This window comes from Myodes glareolus, chromosome 4 (assembly GCF_982192425.1).
Source record: "Myodes glareolus chromosome 4, mMyoGla1.1, whole genome shotgun sequence".
In the NCBI taxonomy this organism is placed as follows: Eukaryota; Metazoa; Chordata; class Mammalia; order Rodentia; family Cricetidae; genus Myodes; species Myodes glareolus.
In genome coordinates, this window is record NC_142029.1 from 4,865,696 (window position 1) to 4,883,881 (window position 18,186).

The following is an 18,186-nucleotide window of genomic DNA, read 5'->3' on the forward strand; positions in this document are numbered from 1 at the left end:
ATGGCCTCAGGGCGGGATCCCTGGCTTCTTGGTTCACTCCTCCCTTCCTACCTCTGTCCACTGTGGCTCTGTGTTGCCAGCCCACTCTCCACATGCCCATGTGTTTTGCCAGCCTGCAGGACCTCCTTGTGACTAGACCCAGCATGTTCTCTGTCCTCATCAGCAAACCCTTAGCTCTGTGCAGCAGGCCGCCCAAGGAAGTGCTTCCCTTCCCTACCTGGAAACCATGCTAGTCAGTCTTTGGCCTGCTTCTCTTTCAGAACATATTAACAGTGGTAAGATGCACACAGCGTTAAACTCACCTCCTTAACTAACTGTGCAGTTCAGTGACAGTCAACATCTCACCAGCCCTCGGCTGTCCACGTCCAGACCGCTCCATCGTGTAGAGCCGTGCATGTGTCCGACAAGCCTGCCCTCGGTCCTCCCGCAGCCTCACACCTGCTATCTCTGTGCTGTTAGTGGCTCTCGGGACTTTATAACCGGACCCTTGGGTTGCTGGACTGGGTTTGCTTTCTCTTTTGTTGCCCTGCCTCCTCCGGGCTCTCGGCTGTGCTTTCCCATCCCCGTGCCCTCCCAGAAAGAGTGGACCATGTGGCTCTGAAAGCCAGGACCTCTGTACTAAGCCCCAGCCCGGTGTGTTCAGCAGCCTACTCTGTTCTAGACCTTCCAGCCAGAGCTATCTACTGCTGAACTCAACTTCCTTGCCTCACCCCAGGTCCATTAATGCCACCTTTAGTGCCCATGCTGACACCAACACACCTCGTCCAAGCCTTGGGGGCCCCATCTCTTCAGTGGCTCCAAAATTCCACTGTTCAGTTCTCACTTGTCTTCCTTATTAGGTTATAGAGTCTGTCTTGCCTCTTGGAGACCACCAAGCAATTCCTTGGCTAACTTCATCCACTCCACATTCTTCCCTCAGTGACCAGGGTGATATTTCAGTCCAAGATAACTAACCCTGAATAAAGTTGCTCCATGGCTTCTGTTACCTCTGGATCAAGGGCTCTGGCCCCGCTGACCTCTGTAACCACATCTCTCCAGCCCTCAAGGCTCCAGGCTCTTCCTTCCTGCCTCACCAGCTGCTGCTCCCTCTACCCAGAACAGCCCTCGCTCTTCTCAGGGTCAGGAGTGTTCTTTGGGAGCCTTCCCTGACATGCCCCAGCTACCCACCCATCACAGGCCCTCATCCTGAAGCTTTCTCGCCCAGCTCCCTCTCTATAGACGCTTCCAGAGTAGTGGGCAGACAGGACCCCCAATGGACCAGAAGCCGGTCTCACTGGCCCTCGCTGCAGCTCGCTGTCTCACTCAGTGGGAAGCCCCTCCCTGGGCCTGGGTGAGAACAAGCAGAGCCTGTGGCATTTCTGCCTGGGAAACAGAACAGTAGACTATCATCACTTTTCTTGGGGTCTCAGTCTGGCGTGAGCATGCCCAGTGCTAGGGGCAGAGTGGCTGGGTGCCTTCTCCAGGCTAGGTGTACGGTTAGGGACACTTTTGTGGGCTGTGAGGAGGACCAGGCTGTGCCTTTTCCTGCCGTTTCCCATGAGCTGCTCTTTGGTCGGGATCCCTGGTGATCTGCGTCCTTCGGTACCCGTGGGAAGGCCCTTTCCTCCGTGTCCAACACATCACAGTTCCCCAAGAAGCCTCCAGAAGCCCCCTTCGGAAAGCCTGGGTTTAGGAGGGAGCACACACCTGTCGCCCAGGCCCTTCCGCAAGAGAAGGCCCAGGGCTCTAGACACAGAACACTAATAAGTTTCTCCACAGGAGCCTGCTCACAGAAACCCTCAGCCCGGCTTTCTCAGACTCTTGTTCACCCTCGACAAGACTAAGGGTCTGAGTGACATTCCCTTATAAGTGATCCCCATGTGAAAGATGATAATCTGCCATCCTGGCACTGCTGGTCACCCTTGGTCACCTCCATTGGCTTCCCTCCAACCAACCAGGGGCTTTCAAAGGGCAGTCCACGTCCTAGGCCAGTAGGCCACAACCGGCCTTTTAATCCGCATCAGAACCCAAAGCCCCATGGCATCCTGTGTGGTAGGGACATGTGACTTAGTGGAGCCCGTCACACATGTGTATGAAGTTCAGGGCTGTGTCTGTGTGGTCCCTGCCAGGGGACGGCAAATAAATGTCTCAGGAAAATTTCCACAAGACAGAATTTAAAAGAAATACCAAAGGGACTGTGGAGGTGGCTGTGTGGTTAGAAGCCATGACTGTTCTTCCCAAGGACCTGGGTTTGATCCCCAGAACCCACATGGTCGCTCACAACTATCTGTAATTGCAGTCTAGTTCCAGGGGATTTACGCCTCCTTCTGAGCTCTGTGGCGCCAGGCACGCATGTGATTCACAGACATATGCCCTGAAAAAGAATGGAGAGAAACACCAGGAGTGGGTTCATGTTCTTTTTCCTCACCCCTGAGTCCTGGAGCCCTCCCTCAGAGGCTGGGCGTGGAAGGACGGCATCGATCATAGAGTTCAGGAGAAGACAAAGAAGTCTGAGGCTGCTGCCCCACCACAGGGCTGTACAGGCCTTCTCTCTCCCACACTCCAGGGATACCAACTACCCGGTACCTCAGGCTAGACTGGCCTCTCACTGTTCTTGAAGTCAGGTTGTAGAGACGGATTCTGTTTGTTTGTTTGTTTGTTTTTCAAGACAGGGTTTCCCTGTGTAACAGTCCTAGTGGTCTTGGAACTAACTCTTGTAGACTAGGCTGACCTCGAACTCACAGGGATTTGCCTGCCTCTGCCTCCCGAGTGCTGGGGTTGAAGGCATGAGGCATGTACCACCACCACCCATCCGAGTCTGGGGTTCTTAATCTCTTCTATGTGGGGCCTTCCCCAGCTCCCTGAGGTACGCCTTCACCTGTCTTGGAGAGTGTTGTTGTGGTTGGGACCGGGCTCGAGGCAGCGAGAGGAGGCCTGTGCCTACTGAAATGTTCCAGCTGTCACCAGGCCAAATGGGGGTGAGGCTGGGGTCTGTGAGTGGCAGATGCCAGCTCCTGTGTCAAGGGGAAAGGCATGCAGCCGAGAATCTCAGCCCTTGGCAGGGACAGAGATGCTCCTGGACAGACGTCAGCTCTCGCCCCAGGGCCACAGCGTTGGCAGCTGCCCTGCTCCATGCCATCAACCCTCCACCATCAGCCCTGACAGCCACTAGACTCAGTGTCCAGGAGGTGGGGAGGGGCAGGGAGAAATATGTGTGGGCCCTCCTAGAGGCGGAGGCCACAATGAGGGAGGTGACCAAGGTCAGGGCAAGGGTGTGACAGAGATCTTTAATGGACTCGGGGGAACCCCCCAGTGCCTCCCAACCCTGGCTTCTTTCAGGACGCGTGCTGCCACAGCGCCCTGTGCCCTGCCCCCAGTGTTCTGAGCACACATCCTGTCTCAACCAGACTAAAGGCTACAGCCAGGCCAGGCCAGGCTGTTTGCTCAGCCCTGACTCCAGCCCTAGTCCTGGCACCTAGCACAAATGAGGCATGAGGATATTGCAGACTCAGCAGATTGGTCAATCATAACCTACTGTGTGGTTTCACCTGGCCCACTCCATTTGAGCCCTGCCTGCTCCCGAGGTCTCCAGCTAACCCCGCCCCAGCAGTACTAACCTCCGCTCTGCGTTTTTCTGGAAGAAAGCCAGATACAGGCCTACGTGGGACCTCCACCTGCAGGGATTCACCTATACCTAAAATGTCAGAAATGAATCTCAGGCTTCCCATCCCAAACCCTCTTAGGCCACAAGCCTCTGCATTTTCCCAGGGATGGAGGACAGCAAAGAGGCCAGGGACTTTGTCAGAACTGACAAAGGGTGACAGCTGCCCAGTTCTCTGAGGTGCAGGGTGTCTTACAGGGACCTTAAGGCCAAGCAGCCAGCATCAGTCTTCGTGGGTAACCCAAGCCACCTTGAGCAACAGCGGTGAGAGCTGAGCCAGCCTGAGCCCAGTGCGAGCAATGGTCAGTCTAACAAGCACTTCCTCCCATGCCAGCTCACAGGGCTGGCATCCTGGGCAGCTGCCAGGCACCTGCTGCTGACAAGAAATGACCCACCACCGCAGCCTTTGTGGAGAGACAGGCTGGCTCGGATGCCTGAGAAGCGTGTGATGTCCCTGCAGAAGCCCGGATGTGGGCTGACTGACCAGCAGTATGGCCTGTTCTCCTGTCTGTCCCAACCTGTGCCCAGCTACCAGTATGTGGGGCATAGTGTAATGTAGGTGTGAGCAAAACAGGGCTAGGCTTGCCTCCAGGATCTGCCTTTAAGACCATCTCTGCTTGGAAATCATCTGTCCACTACTCGCCCTGTCAGGGGAAGACCCCTCTTTTGGACAGTCAGAGCCAGCCCTCGTCTACACTGCAGGGCGGTAGAAGCAACGAGGGCTTACCTGAGAGGAGGCCAGTTTAGCAAGGATAATTGGGCCTCCTGCATCCTGAACCAATCCATCACATTTATAGCCTTCACCCCAGACAGGAGACAAAGAAATGACAAAGCCAATAAGGCCATAAATGAAGTGTAATGGGATAACCAGGGTGCACAGCCCATCCCAGGGACAGAGCCAGGAGGGAGCTGACCTGAGCCTCCATCTGCCTTGACTTCACCCACAGGTCAGCCCCAGGAGACAGTTAAAACCACTGAGTGTCCACCACGGGGATGCCCAGCTGAATTTCCAGCTTCCTAGGCCAAAAACTTTGATGTCATCCGTACCTCCTCTCTTTCCCTCACACCCCACATCCAATCCGGCAGGAAATCCTGTTGGCTCTGCCTTCAGAGCACATCCCAAGTCCAGGAGGTTCTCAACGCCTCCGCTGCTGCCACGGTGCTCTCCATTCTCCCTGTGGCCTCCTGACAGGCTCTTGTTCCTGGTTGTTAGCATGTCTGTCAGCAGGGGACCAGCTAACACAGCCTTCTCTGCCCATACCCATGCTCACTGGAACTCTCTAGTGTGGTCCTGCATGGCAGGCATGGCTCCCCACCTCCTGCTCGGCCCTTACTGGGCTTCCTATTGCGCTCAGCCATACATCTCTCTTGCTGGCGTCCAAGCGCCCCTGGCTCAGGCCTCCGCACTGGCTGATCCTCTGCCCAGAATGCTTTCCGAGGGGCTCAGGCTCATCTACTTCTATCTCCCAGTCATTTTATAGACTCCATTCTTGTAATGACAATGTAACACAGTGACCATCCTGTCTCTACCTTTCTACAGCCCACTGTTTTCAAATTAGATTTCTTTAGAGGTATAATTTACATACAATAAAATTCACCCTTTTTTAAACATTTCTGCCTTTATTTAGTGTGTGTGTGTGTGTGTGTGTGTGTGTTTAGCTGGATATCTGGAGGTCAGAGAACAACTTGTAGGAGTCAGTTAAACTCACATCACCAGGTTGGAGGCAAGCGCCTCTACCACCAAACCACCCCACTAGCCTTCACACTCCAGGTTGTGTCTTTGTTGGTTTTTTTTTTTTTTTTTTCGTTTTCAAGACAGGGATCCTCTGTGTAACAGCCCTGGCTTCCTGGAACTTACTTTGTAGACCAGCTTGGCCTTGAACTCACAGAGGTCCACCTACCTCTGCCTCCAGAGTGCTGTGACTAAAGGTGTATGCCACCACCGCCCAGCATGGTTTTTGTTTTCTATCTCAGCGTTTTGAATTTTAATTTCCTCGGTGCTAATGACTGAGCTTTTTTTCATGCAGTGATTGGCTGTTCTATCTTTGGTGAAACCCTGCCACTGTTCGGGAACTTTCTACAGAGACACAAACACTTTCAGCATCATTTGGAAGTAACAGCCTCCCCAAGTGAGACAGCGTTCTGTGGCTGTGCTGGGGCTTGCTGTATGATCTGTCTCTACCTCCTCGTCTGTGAAACGGGGTGTGTGTGACTCTGTATGCTCACACGCGGAAGGAAAGCACCGCAATCCCCAGATAGTGTAAGCACCTTGTGAACGTCCAGTATGGTGATGATCACGGCTAACTCCCGGGTGGCTCTTCCTTGCTAAAATGGTTGTCTCCTGGACAGAGGGTAGAGAGTTATTCAAGCAGAGCCTCCAAACCAGTGCCACCCACCCAGTGAGTTCCAGATTATTGTTTAGTGGCATGCCCAGCAGGTCCCTTCCATGGCCCAGGGCCACCCCCAACAGTCATGCCAACAGGGAGGACTAGAGCTATGCTCTCAAAGCAGCAAGAAATTGACCTCATCACCTGATCCCCAAAGGGCCCAGGGCTCAGATCCTCCATGAGTAATGGGGGAGGAGAAGGCATTGGGGGAAGTGAAATGGCCTTTCAAGGTCTGACCTCCAACCCTGTAGGCTCCACACGCTTGCCAGTCCACCGCGTATGTCTTTCCCCTAGTCAACCCCCTGCTCTGTGGGGGCCCATGTGACCTCTACAGGAAACCTGAACCCCAATTTAAGTGTCTCTCTGGGCTGGGCCTCCTCCCTTCGGGGCAGTGGGGTGGGAAGAAGGGCAGCTGCGTAGGAAACCAACACAGGCAGAACTGGGGCTGGTGCCAGGTGCCGCAGACATGGAGGCGAGGTGACGAGAGGACATGCAGCTTAGCAGAGCCCGGGTCGCCGGAGAGGGAGGAGTGGAGATGGGGTGCTGGGTGCAGTGGGAAGCCTGTAGAAGGAAGGCATTCTAAGGCTGGGGCGTCCGAAGCTCCAGACAATCAAACTAAAGAGGAGCAGAGGCACCCACAGGCCGAGGTACAGAAGGGTGAGGAAGACGAAGGGCGAGGGACGGGGCTAGGCCGGGGAGAGATCAACCTCTGCCTCCCCCTCCCAGTCCTTCGTCTCCACTAAACATGCTCTCCACGCTCATCGTCACCTCCTTGACCGTGAGCAGCCCTGTTCAGCCTGCTCAGCCACAGCTCCCCATCAGGACTCTCTCGGCACCCTGGCACCCCCACACCCTGTTCTTCCCCAGCGATCTCCTGAGTGCCACCCTCAAGACCCACTGCCTCTGGGCTCTGGCCTCGGAGGACCTAAAACACAAGTCCTTCCCAGCTAGAGATCAGGCAGGGCAGGGTCGCCAGGCCACGCATCGCCCCCTGCCTGCCTTCCCAGGCCTACAGAGACCATGACAGGTGAAGGAAGGGTGGGAATGTGCTGGGCAGTGGAGCTGAGGCCCGACTGTCCGGAAAGACGTTAGTAACCACCCCATGGCTGGCAGGAGGCTCCAGAGCCAGAGGGGTCCTCTCCCTCCTGTCACTAAATAAAATCTGAAACACGGAACTTGCTGAGGAAACTGAGGCATCTGCCCATTCTTCACGGAGCAAATATGTTTGGAGCATCTTACAACAACGAGCAAAGTCAGGCTTGCTTTTGCCCATACGTAGCTCAGTCGGGTCAGGGAGTAACCAACCGCCCAGCAGCTTGAAGCTGCTGTCACAGAGGGCGTCCAAGGAACAAACGGTAATGAACACTCTGGGCATGGCTAAGATACAATTTGGCTGTGACTGTGAGGGCCTTTCCAGAGAAGATTAACTGAGGTAGGGAACACCTGACTGTATCAGCACATCCTATCGGCTGGGGTCCCAGACTGAACAAAAGAAAAAGAGAAAACGCTGAGCCAAACGTTCCCTTCTCTGCTTCCTGATCTGCCCAGGGCTATTCTTATCTCGTTGTCTTCTCCAGCACGAGGGACTGCACCTTCAAAAGTAAGCTCTCCCCAATTCCGCACGCCATTTCTTGTCAGGTATTTGGTCACGAGGAGAACAGTAACTAATACAATATTTAGGGACAGAGTAGGGATGATGTGTCGTGTTGGAACTGACCTAAAGAGGCATTTCCAGGCAGACGGGAGAGTGAGTGTGAGATTCTGAGGTGGAGGAGACATGACCCATTCCAGAAGGACAGCATGGCCCACGTGGGTGGAACCAGCAAATAGGAGGTGGTGCCGGCTGGAGAGGTCCAGGCGAGGAGCCTGGGGATGACTTGAGGCATATGGAGCTGTTGAAGAAGAGGTTCACTCCTGTATATCCTTTCATTTATGGGAGTGAGGGGCGTGGCTGCTCGTGAGGCCTGACTGACCTTCGGCAAGACCTACCCTCGGTTCTATGAAAGGAATCATGCAAGACAAGGAGAATGGTGGATGAAAAGGAGCCAGCGGCCTCTACAGGGAGAGACAATGGGGGTTAGGTCTAGGACAGTGACCTCCTCACTACCTCCTTGGCAGACCCTCCTACCCCAGCTGCCCCCTTGAGACTGCAAGAGCAATTGGTGAGCCACTGGGGATGCACTGCGTCTACGAACTGGTTTGATGTCTCTTCTGTCTGACCCTGCCTCTCACAGCAGGTGCTCCCTGTGGGGGGCGGCACAGGTGCAGCCCTGGTGACAGGGGACATGAGTTGCTTTAACCACCCCCTCATCACACCGCATAAAGGTGCAAACGTCTTCTGTTAGCCAATAAAGAGGGCACACAAGATGGGCATGGTACCGCCATGCCCTACCAGCACCTGGGAAGTTGACACGGGAGGACCACAGATCCAATGCCAGCCTGACGACACAGTGGTTTTGAAACTAGCCTGACATACACAGTCACAGCCCATGTCTTAAAATTCAGAAAACGTGGGCCGGCAAGCTGACTCGGCTGGTAAAGGTGCCCGCTCTTAAGCCTGAGGACCTGAAGTGCAATCTCTAAAACCCTCGTGGTGGAAAAGCAGAGACTGCTGCACAGGTCCTTTGACACCTGTGACCCACACACATGCAGGCATGCACATGCGCACACGCGCACACACCCTCACACACGCACACACTGGGGGGTGAGGTCTAACCAGTACTACCATCTATCTCCCTTTGGGTCCAGCACAGACCTCACAGCAGAAGACAGGCAGCAAGAGCCCGGGAGCCCCCCTTCACATCATCCCTAGGATTCCTGTGAACTGCTACAGTAGGCACACGAAGTCCAACCTGAACACTGGGGAGCCCTAGATTCAACATGAGCCCTGTGGGAAACAAGGCTGGGCCCTTGCTGACCTCCATCACCACGCGAGACTCCTGGTTCAGAGTATCTGCTGTGGATGCCTGGCTGTCTCACCAGTTTTCCTCACTGCAATCCCAGAAGACAGCCTTCCTCCCAGAGCCTCCTGGATCCTTGTCCACTTGTTCCAGGGACCATGGCTTAGCACGCCAGGGACTTCAAGGAGAGGAAACTCTGAGTCCAAGCTCAAAAAAGTCAACCAGGGATGAAATCACAGCTACCCACCTATCCCACAGTTAGATAACAAGGAAACCCTTCTAGTGGCCTTCGTTCTCCGCTGTCCCTGCTACCTGTGGGTAGGGGAGCAGTGCCAGTGTGGACACTCTCCTGGCTGCTTCTCGGAACCTCCACATGGGCTTGGGTCTGAATACTTCCATGCAGAAGAAAGGAACACTTCCAGGTGGAAACCTTCCAAATGTGTCTTCCCAGCCACCTTGTCACCAGATTATCCTGAGCACAAACTTTCTCAGGAATTATCTTTGCCTTTGGCTCTTCACGCAGAAAGGTCACATAGTTGTCTGCTTCTGATAGCACACATGCAGCCGGGGAAAATGCTTCAGAGGGGTCCACAACTGGAATGCCCAAGGGAATGTTTGATGAAGAAAGGGGAGATGAGTCATGATGAAGACAGAAGAGGGAAGGGAATGGGGAGGACGGGAGGACCTCACATGGTCATCTCATTCCTTTGCCTTCCTCTCCTAAGCCACAGTTTCTTAGTCCCCGCCCATCACTGCGTGCTAACGAACAGACATAGAGACATCAGCCAGAAGCAGGGACACACCAGTGTCGACCAGCATGTCAACACCTAAATCTTGGTTTCCAGTACTGTCCACTAAAAAGAACTAGAACTCCTCAGTAAAATGGTTAGTTCGGGTGAAGGCAGAGAAGACACCAAGCGTGCCTGGAACATTGTGTTATGCCAGAACATAAAGTACCGAGAGACTGATGGAGACATTAGGACACAGGAGCAGCTCGGATGGGCCAAGTAGGAATTTCATAGGCGTGGAAATGGCGGGGGAAGTTGGTAAAGAATGGAATATCAACACAGCTCCCCATAATTAAGTGCTAAGGAGAAGGAACCGTAGAGAGAGGACCTGGCAGATGCCACTGAAACTAAGCAACCAACGGCAGAATTTCCAATGCGTGGAAAAGGACACCACGTGCTGCCTGACATCAGAAACACCCAGAGTAACCTCTGCAATAATCTTACCCACAATGCACAGCCTGAGACCTCCAGAACCTGCGCAGCAGCACTCTACCGAAGTGCTGTTCTGAGCTGCTCAGAACATCAAGGGCAAGACATACGAAGAATGGGTGATGACCTCCCACAGACTAGAGGAGACTGGACGTCCATGACGATTACATGCAATGGGTGACTCGGGGACAGTAAATAACAGACGTCACGGAGAAAAGACACAGTTGACTGATGAGGTGTGAACAGGGACCATGGGCTAGATGACAGTGTTGCAACAGTGCCAGAATTCCTCATTTGGGCAACTGTGGCTTTGCAAGAGTACACCTTTACCAACAGATAATGAGAAATCTAGAGGATGACAGAAACCATTATCTTCAACTTATTCTTAAATAATTCAGGGAAAAAAATGTGTATGTCATCATATTACATGTTGTTTCATAGATGTGTAATATAGAGGTTATGTACATACATGAACACAAAATGATAATCTAAGCAAGTAAAACACAGACAATGATGGCTGACATAAAAGGCACATGACATTAAAATAAAATGTATTAAACTATTAGTAGCCCACGGTCACATGGGGTGTGCTATGAGGGCTGTTTGCGTTCACCTGGTGTTCACGTGGTCTTACACAGCACCACCTCCATTAAAATCAGGTGCTTCAGCTTACACAGGGGCACAGGGCACACAGTGATTAAGCTACTTGCCTGAGCTTCCCTATCTGCTGAAATGACAAAGCTAGGAAGGGACACCATGTCAGCCTGTCTGGCTTGAGTCTGTGCTCTTGGCCAGTCCACTGCACTGTGTCCTGAGCCATGCAGAAAGCTGAGCATGGAGCCACACACAGAGCAGATCTCATTCTCATGTTCTCTCATTCTCATGTTCTCTTCTCCCCCTCTTCCTCCCTCCGTCTCCCTCCCTCCCTCCCTCCCTCCCTCCCTCCCTCCCTCCCTCCCTCTCTCTCTCTCTCTCTCTCTCTCTCTCTCTCTCTCTCTCTCTCACACACACACACACACACACACACAGACATGGACACACAGACACACATGGACACTCATGCATGAGTCTCTCTCTCTCACAGACACGGACACATATGGACATCCATACACAAATCTCTCTCTTCCCTTCTCTCTCTCTCTCTCTCTCACACACACACACACACACACACACAGATATGGACACACAGACACACATGGACACTCATGCATGAGTCTCTCTCTCACACACGCACACATACACGGACACATATGGACATCCATGCACAAGTCTCTCTCTCTCTCTCTCATACACACACACACACACACACACACACATGGACATGAACATGGACACACAGACACACATGGACACTCATGCGTCTCTCTCTCACACACGCACACATACATGGACACATATGGACATCCATGCACAAGTCTCTCTCTCTCATACACACACACACACATGGACATGAACATGAACACACAGACACACATGGACACTCATGCATGAGTCTCTCACATGTGCACATAGACACCCATGCACGAGTGCACACACACATGCACACAGCACACAGATGTTTGCTACAGAATGCTTGCAGTATGAAAGATCAAGACAATCTTCAGACCTGGGGCTTTCAGAAGGTGAACACTCAGCTTAGAGTCTAAGCTTTGAGGGTTTAGAGAATAGGGGGCGGGGAGCTGGAGAGACCCTGCGTCCTGAGGGTTTCCTGTGGCTTTGGTTCGGCGTCATCTCTAGAACTCCAAACTTGTTTCTTTCTACAAGACTTCTCTACCCAGCTCATTCTCATGAACCTACCAACAAAGAAAGGGCCTTGATCTTTTTCATAGTGTGTGTGTGTGTGTGTGTGCACGCACGCGTGTGTGTATACGTGTGTGTATGTGTGCGCGTGTGCACGCACGCACGTGTGTACGTGTCATGGCACAAGTGGAGTTCAGAGGACAACTTATGAGGGTTGATTCTTCCCTTCTACTATATGGATCCTGGGGGCTAAACTGAGGTTGTCAGGTTTAATACATGCTGAGCCAGCTCCCTGGGCTTGGTTAATGGCTTTCTGAGCAATGGCTAGGGCCTTAGAGGAAAATGTGGACCCAGACAGAGTGGCTGGGAGTTGGCTGGCAGCTGACTGAGGAGACAAGAGGACCGGTCATTGAGGCGATAAGAAATGCTGAACGTGCCAAGCCCAGCAACAGGGGTCACTGCAGAAACAGTCCCTGGGGTGGGGGATGGGATGACACCCCCCCAGCACTTTGCCAACAATCAGGGGCAGACATATTTCTCGCTGAACCTCAGGCAGCAGAAAAAGACGTCTTAGAGTCAAGGCTGAGGGTCAGGAATGATGCCATTTCGTTGGGCCTGCCTAGTCCTGCAGGGAAACAAGAGCAAGGGAAGAAAGATGCAGAAGTGGAGAGGACCCCCGCCACCACCCTCCCTGCTGAAGGGCCTGTCACAAGGCAGCCATGGCTCACACCTGCTTATCAGGGCTGGGGTGTGGAGAGGGTGTCTTGGACAGGAGATAAGGCCGGGACAGGGCTGTCCACACCAGCCCTGCTCTGCCTCCCTCATTCACACCTCCTCAGAGGCCTTCAGCCACTCGGCCCCTGCAGCCTCCACCTGCACCACTGTGCCTCCTCTGCCAACCACCCCTACAGACGGCCTTTCCCCAAGAAGGCTCTGCCCTGTGCAGCTAAAGAGACCAGGTTGGGAGGTTCCCTTGAGGCTGTCTAAGCCATCTCCTTACCTAACAGGCAGGGAAACTAACCTGAAATCGGATCTCAAACACAGCTAAACATTTACTGTGTCAGTTGAATTTTAGACTCACAGAGCGAGAAGGGCACAATGACATCACACAGTCCTGGCTCCACGAACCTGGGACAGGACAGCCAGTGTTCATCTGTCCACAGACGAGGGCAGGTCTCCTTCCCGTGTCAGCAATGGCTGGCAAGGGTCTAAGGCTCTCTCCAAGGTGGCTGACAGTGGGGAAGGGACGCACACATGTGGTCAAGGCAGGGGTCTTTTATGGACAGCAGGAGGGAGCTAAAACATTATGCCCTGATGGTCAAAGAGGAGTCAGCTGTGTCCAGAGTGCATCGTCCACTACTGCCCCCACCCCTACATCCTGGAGGCCATCTATATAGAAAGCATCAGACAGTGGCCGAGGCAGGACATTTCATCTTGTGTGAAGGGAGCCTGGAGGGGGACAAGGACAGACACATTCTGAGATCCAGGCTGGGGGCAGGAGAGAGGGTGGGGTTTCACACCTGCACACAGCTGGAAGATCTAACTTTAGCTCGGCTTCCTACAGAAGCCACTCACAGGGCCCTGCTCGGTACACTCAACCACCTTCCTCCCGTCTGTCCACTACACAGCATCACTTCAGGCCAGAGATGGGACTCTGCAGAGCCTAAAGCATGGTGACTGAGGGACCAAGTTACAGGGTCAGCGATGCTCAACTCCGGTCTCACAGCCCATTGCTCTAGTGTTCCTAGATTATCCCTAGCATTCCTGGGTTCCCCACTGGAGAATAGGAACACTGGTCCTCAACAGGACCCACTCGGTTTCCTGACTTGCCGGATAATGCTGTTTGCAGGATCCCATGGGAACCCCAGAAAGCTGCACTAAGTGTGGACTCTAGCACAACAGCAGGGCCCAGGCATTGCTTTCCTTTCTAAAGAAACAAACATGAACTTAACAGAAATTAACAGAGCACGGCATCACATGAAATGGGTGAACATACGATGTGGGGATGCCATGTAAAATGAATTCTGTACCAACAGGATCTCCCTTTTCTGTCTCCATCAGTGTTTTGTTTTGTTTTTTTAACAAACACACTGAAAGCCTGTTTATTCAATCTGCAATGTCAAAGCTGAGAGGCACAGCTAACATGTCAGTTGGCTAAATAAATCAGAACCATCATGAATGCGAACTTGTCGGAGACGGGCAGAAACTGTAACAAGGAAATCTTAACAGTTGGCAAATACAAGATTCCCCTTTGTAGTTAGGCAGTGGTGGTGCACGCCTTTAATCCTAGCACTCGGGAGGCAGAGGCAGACCGATTTCTCTGAGATTGAGGCCAGCCTGGTCTACAGAGTGAGTTCTAGCATCGCCAAGGCTACACAAGGAAAACCAATATCAAAAAACAAACAACAAAATAAAAGGTCCCCGTTTGTGATGCACAAACTTACGTGAGCGCAAGGCGACGGCTGAAAGACCCGAAAGAAAGGGTCCACACGAACCAACATACAGTGAGAAACCAGAGCGTGTGTGGGGTCAGCCATGCCCTGGACTCAGTGCAGCACATTCTCAGGGCTTTACTGTGAAGGGCCCAGCACATGAGCGTGTAAGCCAGCTGCCCAGGGTCTTTGTGAATTTCCGAGCTGAAAGAACCCTCAGGCCGCAGCCAGTCTCTGCAGGAAGGTGAGGGCACAGGGGGCAGCCTGGAGCCAGTCCTGGCTGATTGTCACAGTCACCATCCTCTTTCTTATTAAACAAAACCACAGAACAACAATTTTATTAAGCTGAACAGTTCCTTTGATACAAAGAGAAATATCAAAAGGAAACCAGGACATACGCACATGTAATGCCCCCACAGAAAAATATGCAATAACCTAAGGCAGAAAAGGACAAAGTTCTCTTCAACAGAGAAAATTATTTTCGCTTTGGAAGATGTTTCCACGTACCATTCTTTTTAAATTAAGGATTCCAGGGCTGGGGAAATGGCTCACCGGGCAAGCCATCAATTCCACAAGTGTGAAGACCCAAGTGCCAACTCCGCAACACATGCAGGCCAGACACGGCAGCACGTGTCTGTAATCACAAGACTAAGGTAAAACATGGGTGCAGAGCCAGAACCCCCGAAGCTCATGAGCGACCTAGCCTGGTGCACAGTGGTGAATGGCATCCCACGTCAAACAAGGCAGAGGCGAAGACTGATACCTGGGGTTATCCTCGGCTCTCCACACACAGTATGAAATATGCACGTCCTCACACTCGTGCGTGCACGTGCACACACACACATGTACATACACACATTTTCTTAAATTAAAAAAAAATGAAAGTTGTGGCTGGAGAGATGACTCAGTGATTAAGAGCACTGACTGCTCTTCCAAAGAATCTGAGTTCAAGTCCCAGCACCCACATGGTGGCTCACAACCAGTCGCAGGGGACCTGCCCTCTTCGGCCTCTTTGGGCACTAGGTATGCACAAGGTACACAGATATACATGCAAGCAAAACATCCATACACATAAAGTAATTTCTTAAAATGCAAATTCCAGCCTCATAACAGATATCCTGAATCAAAATCTCAAGGGAGCTGTCGAGAAAGCTACCTGTATCTATACACACAAATTTTAGGAGGATTTTTTGGTTTATTGGGGGGGGGAGGGTTCAAGACGGGTTTTTCTCTGTGTAACAGTCCTGGTTGTCCTGGAAATCATTCTGTAGACCAAGCTGGCCTTGAACTCAGAGATCTGCCTGCCTCTGCTTCCCAAGTGCCAGGATTAAAGGTGTGTGCCACCACCACCTGGCCTGTCGTGTGTGTGTGTGTGTGTGTGTGTGTGTGTGTGTGTGTGTGTGTGTGTGTACTCACACATATATATAAATCAAGCAGATAACTGCTTTAGAGCAGTGGTTCTCAACCTTTCTAATGCTGCGATCCTTTAATAGAGTTCCTCATGTTATGGTTGCTATGGTTAAAGTAAAATGGTGCCATTCCCCGAGTGGCCCACTGGCCCAGCGGGTCCCAGGCCGCGTGGCAATCACACCACAGGGGAGAGAAGCACCATGCAGAAAGAGTGGGTATTTATTTAGTGGGTTATGGAGGGGAAAGGGAAAGTGGGTAAGAGGAGAAGCAGAAGAGCAGAGAGGCAGAAGCTGCCTCTTCGGGAGAGAGCTGGAAAGGAAGGAGCTCAGGCTGGAAGTAGAAAAAGATCTGCTTGCCTCAATGGGTTGGGGAGGGCTTTTCTCTTAAAGGGCACAGGACAGACCATTACAATGGTGACCCCAACCATAAATTATTTTCATTGTTACTTTATAACTAATTTTGCTACAGTTAGCTGGACGGCAGTGGCACATGCCTTCTTTAATCCCAGCACTCGGGTGGCAGAGGTAGGGTCTCTATGAGTTTGAAGCCAGCCTGATCTACAGCAAATGTCTACAAAGGAACCCTGTTTTAAAGAACAACAACAAAAAAACTGCTACTGTTATGAACTGTAACATAAATATCTGTTTTCCAATAGTCTTAGGAGCCCCTGTGAAAGGGTGGTTTGAGCCCCAAAGGGGTCATGACCCACATATTGATATTAATTAATCTAGATTAATGAAATACAACAATATGGAACTTCAAATCAAAGCCTATGTGTTTTTTTGGGTTTTTTTGTATTTATTTATTTATTATGTATACAATATTCTGTCTGTGTGTATGTCTGCAGGCCAGAAGAGGGCACCAGACCTCATTACAGATGGTTGTCAGCCACCATGTGGTTGCTGGAAAATGAACTCAAGACTTTTGGAAGAGCAGGCAATGCTCTTAACTTCTGAGCCATCTCTCCAGCCCAAAGCCTATATGTTTAAAAGTATAAAAGGTATTTTGGATAACTTGGCAAATTTTAACAGGAACTACTAGATCCTTGATAAACTTTCCTTCTTCCAAACAGGATCTTCTTAAGGGGACAGGTTGACATGACCCCTGTGCCCCTGCCTAACTGCTGGGATTATGGACATGCACCAAACCTGGCAGGAATTTTGGTAATGTTCTTAGATTCAATAACATAGTTCAAATATATAATAGAATGTCCTTAACCCTAGGCTACATTAAGTTCAAGTATTAAAAAGTGACTTCTCATGCCTCAATGTACTTTTTGCAGGAACAACAAATCAATTTTCAATGGCTCCAGGTGGAGAGGAGCCGTTGCGACGGAACACTGGCGAAGGGACAGTCACCACGCTCTTCTGTATTTCTGTAGGCCGGACATGTCTGAACACACAGTTGAGGGACAGAATTACTAGGTTTCTGTGGAGTAAAGCATGAAGCCTGCTGGATGAGGTAAGCTCCGCTCTCCTGACAGGCCTCAGGGCTGCCGCCGGCACGTCAGACATTCTGTGGGGCTTTGGGTGGCACTGCAGCTGCTGTCACAGCCCAGACAGGCTGACCCTTGTGGAGACGAGGCCATACTGACCCCTAGAGGTACTCTGGACACTTGGGCCAGAGCAACCCTAGCCCCACATTGCCCGTGACCATAACCAAACCCGTTACATGGGGTTCAGGTCAAAGGGCAAAGCCCCGTTTGGCCTTTTCTGGTAACTTGACTGAATACAGAAAATCCACCTGTGTGAATCCAGCCCCATCAGCTCCACCAGGACAAATTAGAGTGAGTCTCGGGGGCTTAAAGACTCACAGGATAGAAACAGGCGAAGTGCTGAGGGCCGAGCAGGAAGGAGAACCACTGTCAGCAGGGCTCAGGGCTAGCGTGGGCCGTGTGCTGCCTGTCACTGACAAATCCCTGACAGAAGGAAGCAACTTCAAGAAGGGCTTCTTTGAGCTTTACGACTGCAGGAATTTCAGTCCACCATGGCCTGGAAGTCAAGGCGGCAGGAATGGCTGTCTGCCGAGGCAGGAGCGAGAGGTGGAGGGTGTTCACGTGGTGGCAGACAAGGCCAGAACCAAAGGGAGTATAACCTTCAAAGCCTGCCTCTACCAACCTTACTTCCAGCCGCTAGGCCTCACCTCCTCAGGGCTTCATAGCCTTCAAAACTGCACAGGCTGGGGAAGTGTTGGTGGGATACATGTCAGGTTCCATGTCGTTACAGACTGCCAACAGGAAGTCTGCAAGAAACGGGGTGAGCTCAATGGTCAGGTTCCACGCCATTACAGGCTGTCAACAGGAAGTCTGCGGCCAATGCAGTGAGCTCAGGGGTACCCTCAGAGACGAGGCAGGGGGCGCAGGGAACTTGGCAACACAGAGGAGCATTCCAGCCTCAGGCTGCAAGCTGAGCACAGCTCTGCAGGAAACCAACCCCTCAGGATCAGGCTGCCTCTCCCGCA